The sequence below is a fragment of the Macrotis lagotis genome, chromosome 1 (assembly GCF_037893015.1).
Source record: "Macrotis lagotis isolate mMagLag1 chromosome 1, bilby.v1.9.chrom.fasta, whole genome shotgun sequence".
Classification (NCBI taxonomy): Eukaryota; Metazoa; Chordata; class Mammalia; order Peramelemorphia; family Peramelidae; genus Macrotis; species Macrotis lagotis.
This window is the reverse complement of record NC_133658.1, coordinates 659,687,273-659,712,029: the sequence shown is the minus strand read 5'-3', so window position 1 is coordinate 659,712,029 and position 24,757 is coordinate 659,687,273. Positions and strand designations below refer to the sequence as shown.

General features: G+C 33.4%; 1 long non-coding RNA gene across 2 annotated transcripts in view; it reads left to right on the top strand.

Moving 5' to 3' along the window:
• The window catches only part of LOC141507618 (uncharacterized), a 104,965-nt gene that overhangs the window by 45,021 nt on the left and 35,187 nt on the right, over positions 1-24,757 (top strand). For both annotated transcript variants that reach the window (XR_012474206.1, XR_012474207.1), the window contains 2 exons: positions 21,017-21,095; positions 22,038-22,178. This is a non-coding gene — a long non-coding RNA (uncharacterized LOC141507618). The remainder of the gene's footprint in view (positions 1-21,016; positions 21,096-22,037; positions 22,179-24,757) is intronic.

Sequence of the window (24,757 nt, the reverse complement as noted above, 5' to 3'; positions counted from 1 at the left end):
TACTACCTCTTGAATCAAGAAGATCTGAGTTCTAATCTAACCTAAGGCACTTGCTAGTTCTGTGACCTTACACAAGACATTTAACTCTTTTTGCTTCATTTTCCTCATCTATAAAATGAGTTGGAGAAGGAAATAGCAAAACACTCCAGGATCTTTACAAAGAAAGATCCCAAAGATGGTATGGGCCACATGGTCAGGAAAAGTCAGACAGTACTGAATAATAACAAGAAACTATAAGCTCCTTGAAATGGGGATGATCCTTTGCCTTTTTTTTGTTTTCTTAAAATTTAACTTAGTGTTTGGTACAAGAAAGGGATTTTTTTAGGTGCTGGCACATAGTATCTTACTAATGTTGATTAAAAAAGAGGATTGGATTCAAAAAAGCAAAGAATAGAGGAAGTGTGGGATAGCTGAAAAAAGTCCTTGATTCAGAAACAAGGAAGTACAATCTGGGAGTGCTGACTTTCATAATCACTGAGGGGGGAGGAAAGGTGTTATGACTTACCATGTGATAAGCCCCATATTAAGCACTTTAAAAATATTCTTTCATTCTTATAATAAATCTCTTCTGAAGAAGGTGCTATTTTAGCCAAGTTTTATAGTTGAAGAAAGTGAGGCAGATAGCATTAAAATATCTTGCCCAGGATTACTCAGTTTGTGTCTGAGACTGGATTTGAACTATGGTCTTCCAGATTTTAGACCCTGTACTCTAACTATGTACCACTACTTGTCTTTGCTGATTAGAATGAGGTCGCCTCTCTGGACCTCAGCTGCCAAATGTGAATTTTGAAATCTGTAAGATCTTCTACAAAAGGTCACTGAAATGATGAAAAGATCTCCTGCAAGCAAAGCATTTTTTAAGCTTTAGAAAAGAAAATAAACACATGCTGTTGCCATAATTTTATTTTGAGAGCAAACTTGGTGTGGTAAAGTGTGAGAAATGAGGACAGATAGACTTTGTCAAATTACATTTCGGATAGTCATTAAATATGATCATAATCATAGATTTCATTACTAACTCTATACTGGTGATACTCAAATCTAACTTTTCTGTCCTAAACTCTCCTGACCTCCAATCTCATATCTACAACTTCCCTTCATACATCTAGAACTGGATATACAATAGATATCTTGAATTCAATTTGTCTAAAACAGAACTCTTTATCTTTCCCATAATTCTCCCCATCCCTTACCTTTCCTATCACTGCAGAGAAAAACATCATCTTCCCAGTCCCTCAGGATCACAACCTAGGAGTCATTCTCAATTCCTTATGATCTCACTCTCACAGCCTCCCATATCTAATCTTTTGTCAATATTTGGTGGATTTCACCTTTCCAACATCTCTGGAAGATATCCTTTCTTTCTTCTGACAATACTACCACCCTAGTACAGAACTTCATCACCTCACACCTGTGCTACTGCAATAGCTTCTGGTGGGACTGTCTGCCTCAAGTCTCTATCCATTCTCTGATTTAGGGTGCAAAGATCATAGTAAATCTGCTGAGAAAAGGTTGACAGAGACCAGAATGGGTTTCTATTTGTGCAGGGACTCTACCACTTCTTTCTTTTTTATTAAAGATTTTATTTATTTTGTTTTACAATTTTTCCCCTAATCTTATTTCACCCCCCCACACACACACAGAAGGCAATTTGTCAGTTTTTACATTGTTTCCATGGTATACATTGATCCAAATTGAGTTTGATGAGAGAAAAATCATATCCTTAAGGAAGAAGCATACAGTATAAAAGATAGCAAGATCAGACAATATCATTTTTTTTTATTTAAGGTGATAGTCCTTGGTCTTTGTTCAAACTCCATAGTTGTTTCTCTGGATACAGATAGTATTCTCCATTGCAGACAGCACAAAATTGTCCCTGATTGTTGCACTGATAGAATGAGCAAGTCCATCAAGCTTTGTCATCACCCCTATGTTGCTGTTAGAGTGTACAATGTTTTTCTGGTTCTGCTCATCTAGCTCAGCATCAGTTCATACAAATCCTTCCAGGCTTTCCTGAATTCCCATCCCTCCAGGTTTCTAATAGAACAATAGTATTCCATGACAGACATATACAACAGTTTGCTAAGCCATTCCCCAATGGAAGGGCATTTACTTAATTTCCAATTCTTTGCCACCACAAACAGGGCTGCTATGAATATTTTTGTATAAGTGATGTTTATACCCTTTTTCGTTATCTATTCAGGATATAGACCCAGTAGTGGTATTGCTGGATCAAAGGGTGTGCACATTTTTGTTGCCCTTTGGGTATAGTTCCAAATTTCTCTCCAGAAAGGCTGGATGGGACTCTACCACTTCTGCTGCTGCCTCATTATTTGCTTCCTCAAGTGAGAAGCCCTCACATCATGGATATGTTAGCTCTCTAAGACTTAAATCTTTTGTTCTGCAGAGTTTCTAAGGAAAGTCTGCATGGAAGCATTACAGGCATCTTCCATCTGCCCCAGAGCAACCACTTCTATAATGTGTGAACACAAGGCTTCATTAAACTACTGTATCGCATTTCCTTCCCCTAGTCTCCAAATTGGTATGTGGAGAAACTCCACTACATTTAAATTTCAGTCTTTGCAACTAATCCTGTACCTGTACTTTGTGGGTAAAGGAATGATGACCTATAATGAATGATAAATATATAAACTCTTTATCATTCCCTTCATATATCAAAAAGACTCTGAACTATGTAGATCACCATCCAAATCCCACTCCATACCCTCTATAACTCTCTAACTACTATTACCATGCTCTTAACTCTTCCCCCCAAAAGTTTCATCCTAACTGCACTCACTTTTTATACTGTACCCTCTGGATTGCCTGTCCCATACGCAACACATTTTCCTTTGATCTTAAATCTGTTTCTCTTTCACTCCTTCTGTTATCTCTTTCTGAAACCTAGTTCTCCCCTAATGATAAAGTATCTTTGTCCATCCTTTCCAATGTTGTCTACATCTTCATTCATTTTCAGCTTACTGGTCAAAATGAGAAAATTGCAATATTCCTTGGACCTCATTACTACTGCTAGATTCTCCCCCCAACTACATTACGAAATTATCTTCCTTTCTTTGAAGTTCATTTTATTAAAATCTACCACCTACTCAAAATCCTGGTAGTGTCAGTTAGAGACCACCAGTCACTTCCTTTCCTTCTTCAATGAATTAAATACTTGCCTTATAATTTTTCACTCCTTTTCAACTCCTGCCTTCCTAGCCCCTCAGTTCCTCAACATATTCATCCCCATGAGTTACCCTTCTACTGTACTTCAGCCATCACTCACAAATTTACTATCTCCATGTTCAGGATTTCTAAAATCCTTTTATCCAACCACAATCTATTATTTTTTTTCAGTTTTTCCCTCTGTCTTTTCTTACACAACCTTAATTTCATCCTTACCATGACCTCTATCTCTTGAAACTTCAATTTAATCTCAGAGCTTATCCCTTGCACTAGTCATTCTCTCCTCTTCTTCCCATTTTGATTCATTAGTGAACGAATTCAACTCAACAAAATGCTCCTCTCTTGAATCCCTAGATTCCTATACATATATACATATATATGTATATATGTATAGTCTCTCAATCAGTCTTCAGTCTTAGATCACTCCCACTGTCTGTGCCTTCATGAAAATACACATAACATGCAACTATTCTGACTGGGTCTACTACAAAATTATGCTCTTCACTAGTTCCTCTTTGCTAATAGACAGTGACAAATCTTTATTTCATATTCTTCATTGGCAATTTCAATACTTTTCTTCCCTTCTTAAACATTCCATTGGTCCTCCCCTGAATCCTACTTCATCAGTTGATAAATTTGACTAATATTTTTAGAAAAATTGAAGGTAATCACAGTGAACTAACTCTTTCCTTTCACTAAGAAACATTATAGCACTTTCTCCCCTTCACTCTTGTTTCATATGATTAAATGGTTATACACCATACAAAGGCAACTTCTCCACATGTGCAAGTGATTCCATTCCCTTCAATAGATTGCCCCCTCTGTCATTCCCTCACTTTGACTTATGTTCAACCTCTCCCTTACTATTATTACATTTCCTTTTGCCTAAAAATATCCCCATGTCATTCCTATCCTGAAAATCCACTCACTTAATCCTTCCATCTCTGCAAAGTATCATCCTATTTCTCTTCTGTTCTTTATTTTTAAAGTCCCTAAACAGGCTATCTACAAGGCTCTTCTACTTTCTCTCCTCTCACTCTCTTTTTAACTGCTTACAATCTAACTTTCATTCTACTGACACTTCTCTCTCCAGAGTCAATAATGATCTCTTAGATGTAAAGTCAAAACACTTTATACAAAATATTTATTTTCCTTGACCTTTCTGAAAAATTTGATACTTAATCATTTTCTACTCCTTGATAGTTTCTGCTCTCTAAGGCTTTGGGACACCATTCCTGGTTTTCCCCCAATTTTATCTGACCATTCCTTTTTTGTCTGAATTGTTGGATCTACTCCTGATCGAGTCCTATAATCATTGATAACCTCAGGGTTCTGTCCTGGGCTCTTTCTTTTTCCTCTATATGTCTTTACTTGGTAATCTCTTCTGTTCCCAAGGTTTAATTACCATGTGTATGTTGATACTAGCATGATCCCGGAGCTTTTACCTACATACAGCTAAATGAAGACTCTTCTCAGACTTTAAAGCTACAGATCCCACCAAAAAAAAAAGACAAAATCCAAAGAAGTTTTCAATGGTAGACATGACGGAGGATCTTTATTAATGTTCTGACTATTTAGGGAGAAAGGCAAAGTAAAACCCAGCAAAGTTGGAGAGCAGGAAGGTAGCAATCCAGGACCAGACAGCTTGACAACAGTGTAGGTACTGGAAGCTTGATGAACTCTGGGGAACACTGGGGCAAAATATAGGGCAGGATTGCGAACAAGACCCTGCATAGGGAGGACCTGGTCTTGAGGAGAAAGCAAACTTCTGAAAAGGTGATGCTTGGACTACGTAGGCAACATCTTGACCAGCAATAAGCCAGGGAATTAGACCCCAGCTCCAGCATAAAAAGTTTGGGTCTATATTTCCTAGAATCCAGGATTAGAGGCCAAGCATTTCCAAATGAGCAAAAATGCTAAATGAGTGCTCATTATCGAAAGCTACTATGCAAATAAAGATGATAGCAATGCCACTTTGGAAGAGAAAAACAGTGAAAAATTATCCACAGAGTAAGTCTCAAAAGAGTCTATGGATTGGATTGGATTCAAATCCAAAAACTCATAGAAAGGCTAAAAAAGAATTTAAAAACCAAAGAATAGAGGAAGAAGGAAAATGGAAACAAGAAATATCATGCACAAAAATTATGAAAAATTGACCAAAGAAATCAACTCCTTTAAAAATAAAAATAATCAACTATTAAATGAATGTAACTCTTCAAACATTAAAATCAGCCTTGAAAATTGAGGGGATGCCCATCATGAATACTATGGAATAGCATTGGCCAGACTCTAGAGAAGCATGGAATGACTTAAAGGATCTGATTCTGAGTGAAGGGAGCTGAACCAAGAGAAAAATGTGCACTGTGAGATGATCAGCCTTGATGGAAGCAACTCCTCTCAGTAGTTCAGAGAGCACGTACAACCATATTAGATCAGCCATGGACAATGTTATCCCCATCCAGAGGAAGAAAAGCAAAACAAAACAAAAACAAAAAACAACCCTTTAGAATCTGAAGCACACTTTATAAAAATGATTTCTTAATTAATTGCTTTCCCTCAATCCTAATTCCATATTCTGAAAATGATTAATCTATAAACATGTTTATTAAAAAAATATGTACAATGCTAACCTGTTTTTCACTGAGGGAAGGGGAGAAGGGGGGAAGGGAGGGTGGAATGAAATTTTGTAACTTAAAAATAGACATATGCATGTGGTTGAAAAAAAGTTAAAAGAAATTAAAAAATAAATAAAGTAAACGAACTGGAAAAGTAATGCATCTTAGCAAAGAGAAAAAAATTAACCAAGTTGAAAAAAGAAACACGAAAGCAAACTGAATGAAATGAAACCCTAAAAATTGCATTTGGACAAATAGAAACCAATGAATCTATGAGACTAAAAGATTCCATCAAACAAAATAAAAAGAATGAAAATTGAAGAAAATATAAATTATTTTTTAGGAAAAACAAACAACCTGGAAAATAAAATTAGAAGAGATAATTTATGAATTATTAGAATGCCAGAAAGAGTAGATCAAATAAAAGAACCTCAAAAATATCTTGCAGGAACTTATCAGGGAAAACTGTCCAGATCTGCTAGAGCAAAAATACTAAATAGCCATTGAAAGAATACACAGTCCTCCTCCAGAAAGAGACCACAGGCTAAAAACTCCCAGGGCTATCATAATAAAATTCCAGATTCTCAAATAAAGAAGAAAATACTGCAAGCAACAAAAAAGAAACAATCAAATTACAAAGGCAAAACAATCAGACTTACATTGGACTCATCAGTTTCAACACTGAAGGTCCAGGGGACCTGGAATACTATATACCAGAGGACATAGGACCTTGGTTTACAACCAAGAATTTACCACCATAAAAAAATTCAGCATAAAAGTCAGGGGAAAAGATGAATGTATAAGGAAGTAGAGGACTTCCAAAATTTCCTCATAAAATAACCAGAACTGATCAGAGAATTTAATCTCCAAATACATGACTCAAGAAATGCATATAAAGATAAATGAAAAGAGGAGGGAAAAAGATAAAACAAATGCTGATCAAGATCAGCAAATTGAATACAACCCTATTAAGAAAGTCAGAACACTTGCAATTCTTGAGAATTGTATTTCTCTTAGGATAGTTAAAGGGTTGAATATAAATGAAGGGTTTGGATTTAGAAGATATGGGCATGGTTGATTCTTGTCTTTCCATTGAAGAAGTCCAAGATGACATTACTATGTATGAGACAAAAAACCCAAATGATGAAAAACAAAGTTGTTTAATCTAAACCTATGTTTCTCAGTTACTTTTGACTATCTAAACCTATGTTTCTCAGTTTCCTTTGACTGCTTTAATTCTGTTTTTCTCATAAAGCTTAGTACTTTCTCTGATGAGGGCATCCTATTCTGAGTAGACTGGAGCCAATGTCAAGTTCTTAAGGGAGACTCCAGATTACTCAATACTTTGAGCATTTAGTGGCTCTAAAGTTAATTAAATCTGAAGTGACTTTAGAGGCATAGGGTGAGAACCTAATTAGAAGGGTCAGACTTAATCCATACTTCAGTTAACAAGGATTTTAGTACCCTGTTTGTGGAACCAAGGTGGGAGGTGTGGAAGAGCTTGGTGTGGGGACAAATGGTACATAAAATAATCTCACTTTGAATGTTACTTTGACTCATCAAGATTGTGTGTCCATGGAAGATATTTGAAAAGGGGGCAAGGTATAAAACAATTATAATTTAATGAGATTTATGACTCTTGAGAAGTGTATTTCTAATGAGGCAAAAAGGGGAGGGTATTTAGTGATGATGAAGCAATGCTACTTATCAATCAAGCAAGGAATCAATCAATCTGCGATTTTACGTAGATGGTACTTTAAGTTTATAAAGCAAGCAAGCAATCAGTTAATCAAGCTTTTTGTTGATGATACTTTGATTAATGTTACTTGATTGATAGTGCTTCTATCAATAGAATTCTCAATTCTCAATTCTCAATATGGAGTTTATCAATATATAATACCAGGTAAAGTGGCAGAAAGATCTATTATATTAGAGGGAAGTAAAGGAGGGTGTGAACACTGAGTAAATTCTATTCAATAGCTTTGACTTAGAGAAGGAATAAGATATATTCCTACTTGGATTTAAAAATCTAACCTACTCTACAGGGAAGTGAGAGGGGAAGGGAAAGAAAAGGGTAGAAGGAACTGATAAAAGGAAAGGTGAAGGTAGAAGTGAAAATAAACTGAAAGTTACATTTTAAATGAAAACATAAAGGGAAAGAGGAGATATAGGAGGAAAGAGAAAATAGAAATGGGGAAAGATGGTTTGGAGGGAAATACAGAATTACTAATCTTAACTGTAAATGTGAATGGCATCAACTCTCCCATAAAATGGAAGCATATAGCAGAATGGATTAAAAATCAGAATCTTACACTATGTTGTTTACAAGAAACACTTTTGAAGCAGAGTGATCTAGAGGATAAAGGTAAAAGGCTGAAACAAAATATATTATTTTTCAGCTGAAGTAAAAAAAAAAGTCAAGGCTAGCAATCCTGACATCAAATAAAGCAAAAACCATCTCATTAAAAGGGATAAGGAAGGAAATTTTTTCTTCAGTCTGGCTCTCATCAATACCCAGGTACATGCTGGTCTGCTGGCAGCATACTAGGCCATAAAAAAACCTTATAATCAAATGAAGAAAAGCAGAAATAATAATTGCATACTTTTCAGAACATGATGCAATAAATTGCTTGTAATATTGGGTCATGGAAAGATAAATCAAAAATTAATTGGAAACTAACAATTTTAAATAATGAGTGGATCAAAGAGCAAATCATAGAAATAATCAATAATTACATCCATTAAAATGGTATCAATGAGATATCACACCAAAATTTATGGGATGCAAGCAAAGCAATTTTGAGGGGAAATTTTATATCTCTAAATGCTTATGTGAATAAAATAGAGAACAAAGCATTGAATTAAGTACACAAATAAAAAGAGCTAGAAAAAGAACAAATTAAAGATGCCCAATTAAATGCCGGATTAGAAATTCTGAAAATCAAGGGGGAGAGATCAATAAAATTGAAAGCATAAAAATGGTTGATATCATAAATAAACCTAAGACTTTGTTTTCAAAAAAAAAAAAAGAAAGAAGATAACTTACCAGTATCAAAAATGAAAAGGGTGAATTAACTATCAATGAGGAATAAATTAAATAATTTGGAGCTATTTTGATGAATTGTATACCAATAAATTTGATAACCCTAGTGAAATGGATGAATTTTTAGAAAAATACAAACTGCTCAGATTAACAAAAGAGGAAATAAAATAGTTAAATAACCCCTTTTCAGAAAAAGAAAATAAAGAAACAATAAATTTCCTAAGAAAAAGACTCCAGGTCCAGATGGATTTACAAGTGAACTCTACCAAATATTTAAGGAACAATAAATTCCTATTCTACATAAACTGTTTTAAAAAAATAGGAGATAGTGTTCTGCCAAATTCCTTTAATAACACCAATATGATGCTGATACTTAAACCAGAAAGAATCAAAACAGACCATGAAAATTAAGGACAAATCCTCCTAATGAACATTAATGTACAAATTTTAAATAAAATTTTAACAGAGATTTCAGCAAGTTATTACTAGGATAGTACATGATGATCACCTAGGATTTATACAGGGAGGCAGGGATGTTTCAATGTTAGGAAAACACTCAACATAACTGAATATATCAATAGTACAAGCAAAGGAAATCATGTGATTAACTCAATAGATGCTGAAAAAATCTTTGATAAAATACAATATCCATTCCTATTAAAAATACTTTAAAATAGGAAAAATGGAAGAGGGTGGATTACATGCTTTCTCAAAGAGTCATAGACCATAGAATTTCAGTTTTGGAAAGGACCTAAGAGATAATCTAGTCCAGATACCTCATTTTTCAAAGTTCTAATAAGTTCATAACTCTATGAATATTTTCTTTCATGAAAAAATTGAAGAGCATGAAAGTAGTTTTTACTTGTTATTATGCATATCTATAGATATTTATCATATATATTTATAATATAATTATTTTTACACATAAATTCTCTATGTACTTTAACATTCCCTATTGCTTTTATTCATAAACCTCAGAAATATAGTTATCTTCTATAGGTAAAATTCTCACCTTGTACAAAACTACGAATGTAAGAAAATCATCTGAAATGGGTTAAGGAATACTATTTATTATTTCAAAAACTATACTATTTATATTATATTTAGGGTCATAAATTTAGATTTGGAAGGGCCTGAAGGATCCCCTAGTCCACTTGCCGTATATTACAGACAAGAATCTGAATCTCAGGACGGCAAAGGGATTTGGCTAAGATTAAAAAATAGCAGCTTGCATAGTCAGCATTTGAACTCAGATCCTTTGATTCTAACTTCATAACTCTAAATTCAACTGAATTAGGCTAAATAGAAATTATAAATATTCAATTGGATGGTACTAAAGACTAAACAACCCTAGGAGATCATTTATGGAAAATGCTATTCCTATCCGGAGTAAGAAAAACAGAGCGAAGCAAAACAAAACAAAAAATCAATCCTTCAGATTCTGAATGAACACTACACTCACTTTAAAAAAATTCTCTTATGTATTTCTTTCCTTTCTCATGGTTTTGTTTCTTTTCCCTTAATCCAAATTCCTTATACCAAAAATGAGTAATCTATCAACATGTTAAACAGAAATATGTATATAGAATCTTCAATTGACTGTTTGCCACGGAGGGCAGGGGGGACAGAAAGGGAGGGTGGAAGAAAAGTATGTAACTTAAAATATGCATATGTATGTGGATGAATGTTGAAAAACTTTCATATCATATAAATGGAAAAATAAAATAGAATATCAATTTAAAAAAAAAATTCAGTTTATTGTCCATCCCTTTCTATTGCCTTCAGAAACAAATACTTAAAATTTTCTCTATGGCATTCAATAGTTTCATAATATAATTTTCTTCTTCTTTTCTAGTCTTCTTATATTTTAATCCCCGACAACTAGTTTTCAATCCAGTTAAATCAGTCTCTTGGCTATTTTACGAGCAAGATCTTCCATTTCATTATTCTGCTAATTTTCTCTGGCTCTCCTCCATTCCTGGAATGCTGCCCCTCATCAGTTCTGAATACTGTCTACCATGGTTTACCTTATATCCCAAATAAAATTCCATATTTTTCTAGATCCCTTCCCCAACTCCTCTTAATTTTGTTCTATTTTATGTTAATTATTTTCTATTTACTCTCTATATAGTTTGGTTTTAATTTATTTATTTTCTCCCCCATTAGATTGTAAGCTTCTTGAGGACAGAATCTGCTATTTTGCCTGTTTTTGATTCCCTCTTGCTTAGCATACCCTGTGCTTAACATCCCTAGAATTTGGCACTTAGTAATTGCTTAAAAATATTTACTGATTGATTGAACAAGTCCCTTAATTTCTCTGAATCTCATTATTCTTTTCTATAAAATAGTAGATTCATAGAAAATGTTACTTCATAAGATTGTTTATAAAACTCAAACAAGACTATTTTGAAAAATTTGTAAACTTTAAAGCATAATCTAAATGCCAATTATGACTACTGGTACTGTTACTAAATTATTTCAATAATTATATCAATAAAATGTGAAGTACATTCTTCATCGTAGATAGGCTACCACAAGGGCACATTGCCTCCATTTTACATTTAGTGGTTTCAAGATTTATGGTTACACCCTACAAGGAGTAAAAACAATTTTTATTTTTTATTATAATTACACATTAGTGCCAAACAAGCTTTTAGAATGCTTCTTCCACAGGAATATATAAAGACAAACAGCTAACTCAAGAGAAAAAATTCATAAACATTACACTATCTATTCTTAGACTTGTTTAATTTCAATTCCATGGCCAGTTATCCCTCTTTCAGTCCAAATATCAGCCTTTTGCTAAGTGCCTAGCACATCTTTGTGGTTGTCCATTCACTATAGTTGGCATGGCCAGAACAATTAGTTTTGAGACAAAAACTGTCATCATCATCTTTTATCTTTTACCAAAAACCTCAGAGGCTGGGAATGGAGGTGCAGGAAAGATGCAGAAGCTTCTAGCTCCTTTTCTAGAGAATTCATTTTTAAGTGAACTCTTTTTAGCATAACCTTTGTCTTTTTTATGAAGGTCATTGATCATTATCATAGATCTACTAAGATTTTATATGGGTCTCTGTACTTGGATGGGAAAAAAATACTTATTTACACTAAGCTCTAGATGAAATTTAGTATTCCCTTTAATTTAAAAAAATATTCTTTTTTAAAGAATTCCATAGAATTCAGCAAAACTGACAAAGGATTTTCTCTCTCTCTTTCACACACAGACACACACACACACACACACAAACAGTCAAGAAACCCTATTTATAAACTTTTAAGTTTAATTTCCTATCATTAAGCTTTAATGGTCTTCCTTCTCAGAGAAATGGCTTATGACACCCCTGCTAAGAAAACCTCTAATCCTTTCCCTTAACTCCATTCATCTTTGCTTCCCAGGGCCATTTAGGGTCATTACACCCTCAGCATGCTAATCTGCATTAACTGATTATGTTCCTGTCACACCCTTAATGTCACATATCTCATTGCACATGCAGTAAGGGTGACCACTGTAAGGAAAGCACTTTACACCCTATGCAAAATTTTAAAGCAGGGAAGTTTGTATTCAAAGACTCCTCAGACTCTCCCAATCCACACCATTTGGCCTACATTTTTAAGCTCTCCCCCAACCACTAATAACTTGTTTTCCCCACAATTTCTATTTTCCTTTAAAAGTCTGCAAAAAAAAAAGTCTGAAGACATTCCAGTTTAGAGATGGATGATTGATAAGATTTAGTGCTTTGACTTTTCTAAGAGCATTTACATTATAACAGAAGTTAGAAACACTGCCCTCAGCTGAAAGATAATGCTGTGAATGTGGAATTTTTCAGTAAATTGAAGAGATAATTTGGTGTGTGTGTGTGTGTGTGTGTGTGTGTGTGTGTGTGTGTGTGTGTGTGTGTGTGTGTGCAAAGGAGGACCATTCACCATGGCCCTAAAATTATGGCATATAGGCAGCTTCCTAGTATGTTTCATAAGAATGTGGATGGTCACTTAATTGTGCAAGTGAATAGGTTAATCCATCACCTGTCTTCAGTGATTTAGCTATAAGGGCTAAAGGTAGGAGGAGGATGGATTATATGCTTTGTCAAAGAGTCATAGACCATAGAATTTCAGTTTTGGAAAAGACCCAAGAGATAATCTAGTCCAGACACCTCATTTCTCAAAGTTCTTATAAATTCATAACTCTATGAATATTTTCTTTCATGAAAAATTGAGGAACATGAAAGTAGTTTTTACTTGTTATTATGCATATCTATAGATATTTATTATTACATATAATGAATATTTATACACATAAATTCTCTATGTACTTTAATATTCCCTATTGTATTTATTTATAAATCTCAGAAATATACTTATCTTCTGTATGTACAATTCTCATCTTGTACAAAACTATGAATGTAAGAAAATCATCTGAAATGGGTTAAGGAATATTCCTACTATTTCTCATTTTAAAAGCTATACTATTTATAGAATATTTAGCATCATAAACTTAGATTTGGAAGGGCCTGAAGCATCCTCTAGTCCACTTGCCTTACATTACAGACAAGAGTCTGAATCTCAGGATGGCAAAGAGATTTGGTTAAGATTACACAAATAGCAAATTGCATAGTCAGCATTTGAACTCAGATCCTTTGATTCTAACTTCAGAACTCTAAATTCAACTGAATTAGGCTAAATAGCAATTAGAAATATTCACTTCCATGGTACAAAAGACTACATTCTCCAGTCAAGAAAACATATCATTTTAACAATAATGTAATGAAAAGTTATAAGATTGATGAACCCAGGATATAATTGGAATAGACAACATCTCTAGCAGTACAAATGTAAGAGTTATCTCTCTCCTTATCCTGAGGTGATTCTTATCCATACATTTTGGTGAATCATCTGGGGAGAATCTTACACTGCACAGATTCTTTTGGCTATCTGAATAATGCCTACATAGCACCTGAATATCAGTCTATGAACTGCTTTTCTAAAGCCATGACCAACTCCCCCCTTTTTCTAAGTCAACCTGTTTTTTTGGTTGAATTTGTAACCTGGATGTTAATATTTATGAGTAATTCAATTTTTCTCAAATTGAAGCACTGAAGAGAGCTATCAAATTGAGAACACCAAGAAAATTATAGTTTGTAGATTGTCTGAACAGCACATCATACTATGCCTTCTTTTCCACGACTTGGATATTGACCCTTTTTTCCCTAAGGCAATGGTTTAAATGATTTACCCAAGGTCACACAGCTAGGTAATTATTAAATATCTGAGGTTGCATTTGAATTTAGGTCCTTCTGACTCCATTCTCTGTGCCACCTAGTTGACCTATATTGACACTTTGGAAAATGAAAGGGAATTTTGAAGGGTGGGGAGAATGTTGCTGTATTGTTCACTTGAGGGACCTTATTTTTTGCAAACTTTTAAAGGAAAACAAAATGAATTAATAAGAATGATCAATGTTTAGCATTCTCCTGGCAGATCACTACAAAATTAATGAAATTAATTCTCAGGAAATGGACTAACTCCTTGTTGGGGGCATATCTGAACTCTTTTATGTTTCTTAGAACTTGTTAAATAATGAGTTCAATAGACACAAGTAAAATTCTAGTATTACTTCCACGCCACAATGTGACATCAGAGGACAATTCATATAGAAGCTTTTAATAATAAACATGTATATGATTTTCCATTTCTTATAGTTGTTGCTTTTTACTGTGAGTACCCCTTAAAGTAGAAAATCTCAGTTCTAAAATAGAAAAATCAAGACCATGTGTAAAACTCATAAGATAATGATACTATTTCTTTGGAATTTTTCATTCAAAATATGAGAAAATAATTGAACTTTTTGACTTGTCACTCATTTGAAAATTAGTGGAGAAATGAAAACATTATCTGTTTTTCTTCATTTTTATCCCTAAATCTCTTTTAATTTTCACATGTTAATTTTGAAACACAAAACATATTTTTTTTAAAAGTGGACCATTATTTTTTAATATTGATATTACTAATATTGCTACTTATAGTGTTAATATTAGTTTTAAAACAATCCCTGTGCTCTTTCTAAAGCTAAGTAAAAACAAAATGGTTCATTTTATTTCATTTTGGGCAGCCTCTGCAATTCAAATTTACAAAATTCTTACTAATTTTCTATAATACTTTTTATAAAATTAAGTTTCAAGAGCCTTTTATCACAGGCAAGAAGATCTCCTTTCATTGATCAGTCTAGGTTTATTATCACACAAAATATGTAGGGAAATTTATTTCTGTCTTCCTCAGGAACAATAAAGATTTTAAAGGAGTTGGGATCTGGGGGTATTTATTTACTTTTTTTACAAGCTCAATGTGAGGCAAGAGTTTTTAAGAAAAGCCTTAAAATTATAACATTTAAAGAGAAGTGTAGGACAAAGTGAAAAGAAATACTCTAAGCAAGTAAAATATTATAAATAAGCAACAGAAATTTTTTTTCTTGTAATGGTGTTGTTTGCTTTCTTGACATATAAAGAGTCAAACTTCGTGACAGCTGTGAATTATTCTTCACAGTTCCCATTATACACAATTATTCATTCTTTCTCTGAAAATCAGCAGCAGCATGTGAGCTATGATTCTTAGGTTTCTCATTCTCTTATCTTTCATTTTCATAATTACTAGTCAGCTCAGAATTCTAGGAAAGGCAGTTACAAATTATATATTTAACTATACATAAATTCAAGTAAGTGGACATAGAAAAACTAGGAAAAATAGGATGAGTGGAATTGCTTTGCAACACAATTAGGTAGAACTGTTTTAAATAAGTTATCTCTTATTTCAGACACTTTCCTTTTTAAAACATAAGGGAAAATATACTCAAGATATTATTTCCTTGTGTTTCCCAAACACTAATAAACTTTTGTAGAAATATATATAGCCTACTGCCACAAGAATGGAGCACTGGGTCTATAGAGGCTTGACTACTTTGGGGTTCCTTAATGATTTAATAATAACTCAGTCCATTCCCCCTCCCAGATTTTTCATTGGGAACAACTGAATTTGGTTTCTTTTTGTTTCTCTTTAGATGGCCTTGGTTCTGCTGAAATTGCCAAACATAGGAAATAGAACCTACAACAAGTTTATTAAATGAAACAACAACTACAGAAAGGATTAATACCTTAGTCCATAAGTAGAAGAAAAAAAAGAACCTCCTCTCCTTCCTCAGCTCACCCACAGCCCAAAATTCACAAATATCAATTCAATAAACATTTTACTTTCTAGTGAATAATAGTTTCAGAGGCAACTAGGTATTACAATAAATAGAGTACTGGATCCAGAGATAGGAAGACCTGATTTCAAAACTGGATTCAGATATTATTAGCTCTTTAATTATGAACAAACCATTTTATCTTGGTCTTCTTCAGTTTCTTCATCTATAATACAGAGATAATAATAATAACATTGACTTCCTAGGTTTGTGATAAGGATAAAAACAGGAGGGTATTTGTAAAGTGCCTTGAAAAACTTGTTATATAAATGCTAACTATTTTTATACTTAATGACATCATTGACTTTAGTATTTTCCTACTAAAATGCTTTAAAAAATACTTGAGCATTACTAGGAAATTTAAGCAATATCCCTTTCTCCATTTCTCCTCCTCTTCTTCTCTCTTCTCTTCCTGCTTATTCTTCTTCCCTTCCTTTTTTTCTCCTCTTCCTTCTCTGTCTTTTAATTTATCAGGACCAAAACATGAATGATTTTGAAACCATACTTAAGGATTGTATTTCTATCTGTAATATGGAATCTCTCCCTTTCTCTCTCTTAATCTGGCTAAAGATAGATTTTTAAGAGTCAATTTTACTCAATGTTTTCTTTTTTACAATAATTTCTATCAATTGCAATTTTGTTCATTTTAATACCTTCTCAGTGATAAAGATACTATACCTATTACTAGACATTCATCTTTGTAAACTAAGCAAAGGTTATCTTGAGGGAATTTTAATCTCTCTTTCCTTCAATGGGGAAGACTATGGGAAGATTCAAAGACCAGTACTGGAGATTTAAATTCCCCTTTTTCTTAAAAGAGAAGAAAATCAGAGGAAGACAATATCTGTTAAATTAAAGAAAGATTTTTTATTAAGCAGGGAAAAAACAGAAATAACATGTACATTGGCACTATGCTGTCTGAGCTGAATAGAATTCCACATAATGGATTGGGAAGAGTTTATAAACCTTTTTTAACAAAAGAAGATAAGAAATTTGGGAGAAAAGGTGAACTTAGGGAAGGAATAGTTAGTGGGCCTCATCCCTTAGAAGAGGGGAGTGAAGAATTTCAAGTATCAAGGTTGTAGCTTTTGATACACAAATCAGAAGGCATCCTTTGTGCAAAACAATTCATAGTTCTGATTCAGAGAATTATGAGCATAGAAAAACATTGTAACTGGAAACAAATTTTTGCAATCTTTTCTGAACTGTTAAAATATTTAAATCCTATAATCTTTCAAATGTACATATATACATACAACTCAGAAGGGGCTGAGATGATTTCCACAATCTCAGTACCTTTTTTTATCTGTGGGATTAACCCTTTGAAAGAAAAGCAAAAGCATTTATATTGAGTTTGCAACAAAAACTAAAGCATTTACATTTCAATAAGTCTAGCTGACACACAATATCTAAATAACAGTAGGACAGAAATCAAGAAACCCATAGGAGATGCCAAACTAGCACAGATATTATTTCTCTTAATAATTTCTCCACTTCAATGTTAGAATGCTTGGTAGTTTAGCTCAAGAAGTGATCTAAGTGTCTCATATCTTGTGCTTCCAGGTAATCTTCAAAATTTTCCTAAGACAATTTAAATGGAACTGATTCAATTTCTTGGTAAGGTGCTGATAGACTGTCCAGGTTTCACAGGCAAACAGCAATGACATCAGTTCAAAGTCTCTTTATATCTTTAGTTTCATAGTCAGAATAAGACTTTTTTTCTTCTACATTTTCTTTCAGACCTTCCCAAAATTTGAGTTACAGGCAATGCATTTATCAAACTATTATCAATGTCCACCTCCCTGGAAAGTATTCTGCCAAGGCAGGTGAACTTATTCATAGTATTCAAAACTTCTCTACATCTATACACTAAAGTTAGAATATTTTATCAATTCTTTATTGACAACATTTATACCCTTATAGTAAGTAGGTCCCTTATACTCTACAATTATTTGATTAGTCTTACTAGTCAGAAATTCATAAATGATTCAGTAATATAATGGAATAGGTAATAGTATATGTAATATATATGTACAACTCATAGTAATATTATATATATATATATATATATATATATATATATATATATATATATTGATTTCAGTATATTTTATGTTCTGAACAGAGTTGACTTAATCTTTAAGCATAGGATTTGCCATAACACAAAGCTATCATTTTCAGAAACCATAGAATCAAATAGATTTCTTTTGAAAGAAAACATGGACAAGAATAAAGAAGTGTGCACATTTGCAATTTTGATGAACACACACATGTGAAAAGAAAGTCAGTTGTTTCTTTAGGTAGGAATTTTCAGTGAAGTGGAAAGAATGGAAAAATAGTAGTTGGAGGAGGAGATTTGTTGAAATCATTATCTTAGCACCTGGCAGTACATATAACTTATTCAATGAGATTTGGTTATGAAAGGGGAATACAGTTAAGATAATCAATGAAAACAATCATAGAGTTGAGTAATGGTTGCTTATAAAATGTGATTTGAACATTTTTGGTTGTTTGGAATAAAAGATCTTACTCCCAAGTCTATTAAGAAATTCAAATTTGGATTCCTTTATAATCCTATCTATTTTATTTTATATTTCAAAATATTATTCTGAGGAGTCCCTAGACTTTGTCAGACTGTCAGAGTGGTCCATTACACACACACACACACACAAAAGATTAAGATTTCTTTTTTTTTAAAGGACAGAACTTGAAGATACACAGTGTCAAAGTATAATAATTACTATGCATTTTGGCAACTATTCCTGGTCAAAAGTTGTTGTTTTTTAAGTTATTATGAGGAATGGAATATGTTCTCATTAGACTTAGAAAGGAAGACTTGTCCTGGCCTCCTTAATCCAGAAAGGAATTGGGTCCTTTTTATTTTGTAAAGAGTTTTTGCTCCACCCTCCTAGTACTTAAACTCAATAAAAAATGGTACTTCCCTCAGGCAAAATTGCATTGTAGAGGAATGGTTCTCTTTGATATGAATTAATACAGTGGTCTCCCAGCAAGTTTAAGGTTGTACCTACTCTTGTATGTATATTCTCTTCCCCTGCTCTTATTGCTGAATATATTTTCTTATCTCCTTCAACTTGGTGTGGTCATTACTGGAATGGACTCCACCAATAGTTTAATGGTAAATCCTAGAGAATAAAACTTCATGTGTAATTCATCTTGTTATTGTTGTTTTATGTTATTTTAGCCTTATGTTTTAAGATTCATATTTATAGGGTTCAAAACAAGAATAAATTATGTTGGAGTAGATGAAAAGAAAAGTTATTTAGATGAGGTAGTATAAATATAAATACAGTTTGAGGCAAGCTTCATATATATACATCACCTAATAGCTACCACAATTCTGAAACCCTATCTCTTTACAAATTTCAGTTCTCAAAGATAGATACGTGTATTCAGAAATTATCACACCAGGAAAAACTTCCATCATGTTCAAATTCACACAAAACTAATTGCTGGAAGGCTTTGAAAAATAGAGAAGAGATGCTATATTTGATCGTGATCTGAACTCAGTCATCTTCATATGATTGTGTTTTTCTTAGAAGTAGAACAGAACTTGGAGCAGCTAGGTGGCATAGTAGACAGAACACTGACCTTGGTGTCAAGAGGATGGGAGGTCTAATATATATTCTCGGATACTTGACACTTACTAAGTGACCTTGGCTAAAGGAAACTGAAGCTCAGGGAGGTTAAGTAATGTACCTATGATTATACAAATAATAAAGTCAGAAGCAGAATTTGACCCCAATTCCTCTAATTCTAGTACCAGCATTCTTTCCACTATACTACACTTAAGTTACAGACGGATTGATATACTCTAGTACACAAATGTCCTATGGGAAGAGGAGGGAATAGAATCAGGAAAGACATGGAATGAGTTTGAAGTATCCCCTGAATAGAGTCTTAAGGGAAAATTAAGAATTCAGAGTCATATGATAAAATGAGGACATACCATCAAGACAAAGAGAGAGAAAACGTTTCATCTAACTATAAAGATCCACCTTCTTTGTACTTAATAGTCATTAAGTTATTTTTGGTATATTTAAATAAAAAAATGAATTTATTAAAAGGTTCCTATGTGCTAAGAATTATGTCAAGGGATACAGATGCAAAGATCCAAACAATCCCTCCTATCAAGGATTTTACATTCTATTAAGAAGTTTTGTATTCATTACAATAGTTTAGTATTTCAAAGACATTTATTTACTATTGGTATCTTTACTCTAGAGGTCAATAGGAAATAAATCAAGACAATTCTATTCAATAATATTGTTGTGAAGTAGGTAACTCAGTGGTAGAGAAAAATATAAACTTTTCCGTTTTCTGTATTGAGACAAATGTTATGTTCCTTTACTTTTTCTGTATTGTTGCAATTCTTTCCTTATAAGCAAACCCTTAAAAGTAAGGATATTTCTAGCAAACAGACACTATTAAAATAGTGAAACTTTTGGAATTGTTAAAGCTTCCCTACACTTTGTACAAGTCTGCTGTTTAATCCTATTTAAACTAGTGTCTCCAAGTTACCCCATGAGTTCCTTCTACTTACACATCATTAAAATCTTCCAGATTACCTTGTGTTAACAGAGTCTAACTCCCAGAAAGTTGACTTCTTCAACTAAGGTACCATAAATTCTCAATTTTAATTTAAAGAATTTGAGGTTAATCTATAATTTTTATCTCCTCCAGATATCTGCAGAAATAAAATCTTATGTCATCTTTAGGCCACTTTTTAGTCCCTCTTACTACCACCCAAACCCTTCCCCTAACTCCTCCTTTCACAGGAGGTGGGCTACACTCCCTTAAAGAGTTCTGCTCACTTTCTCCAAATTGCTGATCTTGGCTAATCAGTGTGGCTGTTTTCTTAAAACTGTATTTCTTTTCTTCCCTCTTCCTCATTTCCCTAATCTTTTTTTTTTTTCTTTTTAGGTTTTTTGCAAGGCAAATGGGATTAAGTGGCTTGCCCAAGGCCACACAGCTAAGTGTCTGAGGCCGGATTTGAACTCAGGTACTCCTGACTCCCGGGACAGTGTTCTATCCACTGTGTCACCTAGCTATGCTTCATTTCACTATTCTTAACTGTCTTTGCTGTTCTCACTAGCCCAACTTGTAACTTATTCTTGTTTACTTAATTTCATACTTCTAAAAAACTCAATTTTTTTTTTACCTTGCTAAATAAATCTGTGAATTGACTTGTAACATAATGAAGTAACCTATGAATTAAAATTTATGTCTTTTCTTACCCTCCTGAATCAGGGAGCTTTGCTATTTCTTCACTAATAATGCTTGCAAGGTCCTTCCCCAAACAATTCTCCCTGCTACAGTTGTTGTTCTGTCATTTTTCAGTCCCATATTGTGACCCTGTTACAAGGTTTTCCATAACAAAGAAACTGGAAAGATTTGTCACTTTCTTCTCTAGATCATTTTACAGATGAGGAAACTAGGACAAAAAGGGATAAGTAATTTGCTCAGGGTCATACAATTAGCAAATGTCTAAAGTTGTATTTGAATTCATGAAGATGAGTCTTCCTGACTCTAGGCCCAGAACTTTCATCTTTCATGAAAAAAAAACAAAATATGAGAATCTAACTTAACTAGGAGAACTTCACTTAATTTATAATTGTAAAACAATTATGCCCTATTACCATTTTATAAAAATATCAGTATGTTTAGCATTTCTATTTGAATGGTTGTCAAATCTATAGTCAGGTGAAATTATTTCATAGGCACACAATAAGATTGAATAAAATGTGACAAAACAGATGACCTCAATGAGGGAAACATTATATTTGATCCATGAGGGACTCACAGAAGTGAGTGTTATCAGTCTTCCTGGAGACCCATTCTGATATCTGAATTGGTTTGTGAAAATAGTGAACAGTGAACTGTGTAACTTTAGAGTCAGTGCAAAGTAGTTCCTGGAAACCTTGGGAAATGTTTTCTGTTTTAGGAGGTGAGTCACTCAAGAGGGAGGAGACTGATGAGAAATGCTCCATATTACTAGCAGTATTGTACTTCAGAGTTCAGGAAGTTTTTAAAAGAGTACAATAATACATATGGTAAAGGGCTCATGCCAAGGAGATGGATCCTGGTAAGTATGAACTCCCTTATGATTAATCAAAGAGGCTATCAATTGAGAAACCAAGTGATCCCAGACTGCCTGCAAAGCATTCTGGGATGCATTTGGGAGCAACTTCAAAAATGCATCTCAGAACTATCTTGTAATATTAATCTTTTCCACTTTGCAGCTGTCACAAACAAGCTATATATTTTATGTCAAGTGATTTGTATCCTATTAGAAAATAAATGTTAAAATTCTTTAAATACTTAAAAGCACTAAGCAAATATAAGGCCTTTCTGTTATGATTATATTAGATAGATGATCCAAATTATGGAAATCATAATTAACCCTCTCTAATAACCTCCTGTAAAATTGGGATGCCCTCCTGTTGAGAAGTGGTAAGCTCTGCCAATCAAAAACACAGTTTCTTTTTGCCCAGGGTTTCAGCTGTATATAAAAAATCCTTCTTTCTGGAGAAATCAGTAGGTGAAGTAGATTTGAATCATTTTCTCCTTTTGCTTCATGTTTACACTAATATTTTATTACTAAAAGTAATACTCTACTCTAATCTTACGTTGTGGATTGGACATGACCCCTGAAAACTATGGCAATTCAGGCCAAACTGGAAAGACTTACAGTATGGGACCAGGGTTCAATCTTGTTTTTATTATTTTTCATGACCCAATTAGGTCTGAGAGTGGACCATTATGTGTGAAGCTCCAAGCCAAAAGTTGCTACCTCCACAGTGTTGACATGAAGCTATACACTGAAACAGAGTGATACTATAACTTGCACCTGAGAATTTGAGTTCCTAAAGTATTTAAGGAAGTAAAGGGTAGCATGCAAAACGAAGTAGAACAATCATTTGTTACTGCATTCACAGTCCAGCTCTCATAAATGTCTCAAAGCTTTTTATCTCTCAAATTCTTGTCTTGTCATAAGAAAAGACTTGCTTCCCCCCCTTCTTTCCCTATTTAAGCTTATGATTAATCTCTGCCAGCTGTTGAAGATTATTTCCATGCTTTCATCCATGAATACTTTTTAACTAATAGGTTGTCTGCTCATTGTGGTTAATTCTCATTTATTTGCTGCTCAAATTTGAATAAGAATAAATAACCCTTTCTGTTCTGGTCACTTAAAAAAATTCCTTGTGCATTGAAATGTTAATCTTCATCTATGAAGAGCATTAGTTTGTATTTGCATTGTGTTTCAAAGTATAGGAAACACTTTTCTTCACAATTCCATTTGATTCAAAGTCAAATGACATTAATATTCCTTAAGAGTTTAGTATTGTACATTAGATGAAGTGTTTAGATAAAATGTTATTCTTGCCCTCATGGAACTTTACATGCAGCAAAAGATAAAATTAATTATAGGATATGAGAATTATAACATTCACGTAAGCATGGTTCAAGGAGTTATATTCCAAAGAGAAGATCATTACAGAAGATGAGTTAGTATATCAGATACCTTGATCAAGAAGAAGTATGCATGAAGTTTTATCATAGGGATCTTCATGAAAAATGACTGGGGTGGGAAAATTCGAAGTTGATGTTGAGAGTACCATGTAGTGCAGCCTGATTATACCATACTCTTTATGAAGGTAAATAGAATCAAATAATCTGGAAAAGCAAAATGATACCTGTTGTCAGCTTGTGCAGGTTATCAAATGCCAGGAAAATGATTTTAAAAGTTTTTTGAGCAAATAAGTGCTATAACCAGATTTATGGATGAATAAGATAATTCTGGCAATAATATAATGGATGAAATGGAGGGGAGAAGTAATGGGGATGGAAATTTGGAGTTTATTTCCCACAGATTTTTTTTTCAATAGATTTTGCAGTGAATGAAAAGATGAAACAGTAGGAGAACGGGACAGGAAATGGATTTTCTTTTCTGAGGACTGAGAAGAGATCTTAGTAAAGTGATCAACAGATAGTGGGGAAAAAGTATGAGTAAAAGGTGATATTTGATTCCAATAATTCCCAAAGCATAGTGTTTAGACTGGTTATTTCCAGTCTCCATTTTTATACACCTTGGCCTCTAACAGACCTACAACTCAGATTTTTCTAATTGCAGATGCTCTTTTCACTTCATTGTGCCACCCATCAAGAGAAAAAATATACCCATGTGTTTTCATCCTAGGTATAAGAAGAAAAAGCAGTGGGTTAAGGACCTGTGAAGCCTAAATCTTTTACTGATTCCATAAACCAAATAGTGTGACTTCCATATAGAACTGAATCAGCTTCCCATAATTTCTGTCACTCCATTTATTGTGAAGTATCTTCTTTAGATAGATATCTTATGCTAAGTTAATCAGGGAGGCTGATAAAGTGATGAAGTCCCCAACTTTACCTTAACTCAGGTGGGCCTCAATGGGACAGAAAAACAAAACAAAGCAAACTCTGATGAGCAATAATCTTTTTTTCACCTAGTTCTAGAAAGGTTAAAAAAAATTTCTCTGTGCCAGATAGCTCTGGATTAATTCAGGAAAGGAGTGTTGCCCTAACTATAAACTTTAAATTCCTATATTCTATTAGACTCACTATGTACTATAAAATTAGAAAACAAGTAAAGAAAAAAGTCAGCTAATGATACCTTCCACACTT